At 46.5% G+C, this 4148-nt stretch overlaps 1 protein-coding gene across 4 annotated transcripts in view; it reads right to left on the minus strand.

Annotated features, from left to right (window-relative positions):
* Positions 1-4148, minus strand: part of LOC138698097 (ankyrin repeat domain-containing protein 27-like) — a 90725-nt gene that overhangs the window by 24385 nt on the left and 62192 nt on the right. The gene's annotated exons all lie outside the window — the stretch shown is intronic.

Consider the following 4148-nt stretch of genomic DNA (forward strand, 5'->3'; position numbering starts at 1 on the left):
TACGTCAAAATCGCTAAGCCTCTAAACCAGCTGACAGAGGAGAAACGACAATTCCAATGGACAGACGATGCGGAGTCATCCTTCCGGTCACTGAAAGAGGTGTTCTGCAGTGCTCCTGTACAGGGATACCCCATCCCTGGAAGGAAGTTCACGCTCGACACGGACGCTAGTAACGTAGGCGTCGGCGGAGTACTCTCTCAGAAACAGGACGGGCAAGAGAGGGTGATTGCCTACTTCAGCCGAACACTATCCAAGGCTGAGAGAAACTACTAAGTGACACGCAGAGAACTTCTTGCCATTGTGGAAGCCCTGAAGCATTTTCACAAATATTTGTATGGCCAGGAATTCCATCTGAGGACAGACTATTCTGCACTCACCTGGCTATTGGGCTTCAAGAATCTGGAGGGGCAGACCGCTCGTTGGGTTCGACTGCAGGAGTACAACTTCACTTCCGAACACCGCCAAGGGAAGAAACATTCCAACGCTGATGCCTTATCATGACGCCCGTGCCCGGATGGCTGCAAACACTGCCTGAAAGTAGAAAAGCGAGATCGCGCCCATGCAGTTCGAGCAATTGCCGCCCAGCCGAGCCCAGGATGGGATAACGCCGCCATAAGGAGGGAGCAGCTGGAGGACCCAAACATTGGACAGCTACTGCATGATGTGTAGTCCGGCCAGAGACCAGTATGGGCCCATATCGCCAACCGCAGCACCACTTATAAGAGCTACTGGGCCCAGTGGGAATCCTTCACTGTCAAGGACGGTATCCTGAAGAGAATTTGGGAGTCGGCCGATGGAAGGACCCGCATAGAACAACTTGTCCTGCCCAGGAGCAAGGTGAAGGAAGTGCTGGAGGAGACTCATGCTGGAGTGACTGGAGGCCACCTGGGAGCCAACAAGACGCTGGACAAGTTAAGACAGAGATTCTATTGGTAGCATCAGAGAATCGACACGGAACAATGGTGCCGAAGGTGCGACACATGTGCAGCCAGTTGCGGACCAAGGACACGCAGCAGGGGAGCCATGCAGCAGTACGTGGGAGCTCCTTTCGAAAGAATCGCCATCGACGTTGCTGGACCGGATCAAGGTAACCGCTACCTGCTAGTAGCCATGGATTACTTCACAAAATGGCCAGAGGTGAACGCGATTCCCAACCAAGAGGCTTGGACAGTGGCAGACGCGCTGCTTGACAACTTCATCTGCCGATTCGGGGTGCCCCGGGAATTGCATAGTGATCAGGGGAGCAAACTCGAATCCAACCTGATGGGAGAATTGTTCGAGCGTCTGGGAGTGCATAAAACCAGGACCACTCCCCTCCACCCACAGTCTGACGGCATGGTGGAACACTACATCAAAACCATGGAGGAGCTCCTGCGGAAGGTGGTGTCCAACCATCAGCGAGACTGGGATGCCAGAGTTCCACTGTTCCTCTTGGCCTACAGAGCATCGGTCCACGATACAACAGGGATGACACGGCAAACATGGTCTTCGGGAGAGAGCTGCACCAGCCCTGTGATCTGCAGTTTTTGCACGCCACCCAGCGCCGACCAGCCAGCGACTGACTATGTGGCAGAACTGACTGAGAAGTTAAATGGAGTCCACCAACTGGCCAGAGAGCACCTCAAGATGGCCAGCGTCAGGATGAAAGTGCGCTACGACAGATTAGCCAACTCTGCAGGATTATAGGAGGGCGACCTGGTGTGGCTGTATCGACCTACCAGGACCAAAGGAAACTCACCAAAGCTGCAGTGTGCCTGGGAAGGACCATACCGTGTGGTGACTCGGATCAACGACGTGGTGTACCGAATCGAGCGACAACCCCGAGGGAAGATGATGGTGGTTCATCTGGACCGACTAGCGGCCTACCAAGGGACTGTCCGAGACGGCCAGCCCTAAGGAGGGAGCAATGTGACAGCCCCGTCGAGACTCGATCACGCGTCCCACAGAGAGCAGGGGCGCGCGTGGAAGGATCGGGCGACGCGGCAAATGAAGTTGCGCACGCATCTACTTCCTAGGGCGTGCACTGCGGTGTGAGGCGAAAAGGGGAAGCAAAGCTATGTGTGCTTCGTTGTGCGAGTTGAAGGGGGGAACGAAAGCTCCCAAACAGAATCGTCCAGGAAGAAACAGTGAGAACAGAAGTCTGTAGAAGTAGAAATTTCGAGCATCGTAGTTTCTCGAAATTATGGTTTACTAATAAAAAGAGGAGACGCAAGTGAGCTGCAGTTAGTTGCAGTTGCAGTCGTTGCTAGTTTTTGGACAGCAAGCAGTGTGTAGCAGTGAAGCCAGCTTCGAGACCAGAATTCGACTTGAGTGTGTCTGCAGCTGTGTGAGCATCCTGGCCATTGGACTGTCGCCGGAGGTCCTGAGTTTGAGTGCAGTGGACCGTAATTGGGGGAACCTGAGTTCGAAGTTCAGTGGACTGTCTCTGAAGGTCTGGGGTTCGAGATACTGTGAACTGTGACTGAGCTGGAAGAACTAGCCAAGGCAAAGGAACTGTGAACTGAGAACTGCCAGTTTTGTATTGTAAATAGTGCTTTGTGAACATTAGTTAAGATTAGCAGTACATTCTTGTTCTCAATAATCCAAGTACATTGTCATTGTCGTCTGTGAAGTGCAATAACGAATACAGTGTCGCTGTGTGTAGTGGAAATCCCATTGTTGACGGGAGTGTTTACATTCAATTATAGAAAGTGATTATTGCTGTTTTGAATAAAAATTATGTACATTCTTGTTTTGTATTAGAGTTACAATATGCATTTTAGCTGTATTCAATTGCGGATTGTCTACCGTTTGAATAAGAGGGTTGGGGATACAAACACGTGGTCGGCACCGGGAAGGAAGGTTCCCATACGTACGACCATAGTCATACGCTTACGACTGTTTTGATTAATTGTACGAGGTACGACCGAACTCTAAGTCGTACGCAATTTTGTACGACTATTTTACTGAAGGGACCTAATGTGTTAGGATCTTTTAAGTGCTGCAAATTAAGCAATATGCGAGCCACTGCTTTACTTCATGCATCACCCTTTTCAGATTTGAACACGAACCTCAGATCCAAAGGTTAGTACAATGACCATTACACCACGGAGGACGATTCCTGATGATGTTTTATGTTAAAAATCAAGACACTTTTAGTACTACGATAATGAAAACATTCATAGTTTTAATACAAGATAAATCAAATCTCCATCTACTCTCTGTTAGTCTTACAGTAGCTGTTACAAAAAAGGAGCTCAGTATTTATGTATTGCAGTCTTTAATGCACAGAATTAACAAAATTTCTCCATTAAATATTATTCGAGAATTTTAGTGATCAATGTGATGCGAGGTTTTTGGGTATTTTCACCATGTCGTAGATGTAATGAATCCAACAAACAGGTTTTTACTTTTCCTACTATTCCTGATAATGGAGACGACATCAACATGGTGCAAATAATCAAAAAGCTCGCACCAAGAATGTAACTGATGAACTATTTATGCTTGGAAATTAAATTAATCTATTTAGTATATACAATTCCACAAAAATTATGACCCGAGTCTTGATGAAAGTCCACTTGTATATAGACAAGTTTCGCATGATCGTCCACAACAAGTAGCATATTTACAGACACTTATTTCCTGCACATGCACAATGTGTTGTATCTGGAACTTAGGAAAATTAAGCAGGTCATTTTTTTTCCTGGAACTGTACATATTACTAATTATGTATTATATTACATTTTTGTATAATTTTTTATTTGTTCCATATTTTAAAGCCACAGTACTGATGTAAGATATATGGAATATAATAAATGAGATGAAAAATAAATCAAACTCTCTATGGCTACTGTGTTCATTTATACAGTTTGTTCCTATACAGACTGGTCCTAGGTAGTCACGTTCCGTTGATTTATATGAGTAGTATGGAGTCCCCATCCTGAGGAAGCTAAGCGGTAGAGGGTGAAGTGGGACCAGTCTGCATATGGAAGAGTGAATGAACCTGTCTGTAAGCTGGCATATGATCATTTACCACATGCCAACAGATTCTGTTAGGTAAAGGCTGGACTGGAACTGGTCTGCATGAATGCTCTATATATAACTATGCTTTTAAACAAATTATTTCTACATTACAAAACTAATGATGATTAAGGAAATTGGAAGAGTAA

This window comes from Periplaneta americana, chromosome 1 (genome assembly GCF_040183065.1).
Source record: "Periplaneta americana isolate PAMFEO1 chromosome 1, P.americana_PAMFEO1_priV1, whole genome shotgun sequence".
NCBI lineage: Eukaryota > Metazoa > Arthropoda > Insecta > Blattodea > Blattidae > Periplaneta > Periplaneta americana.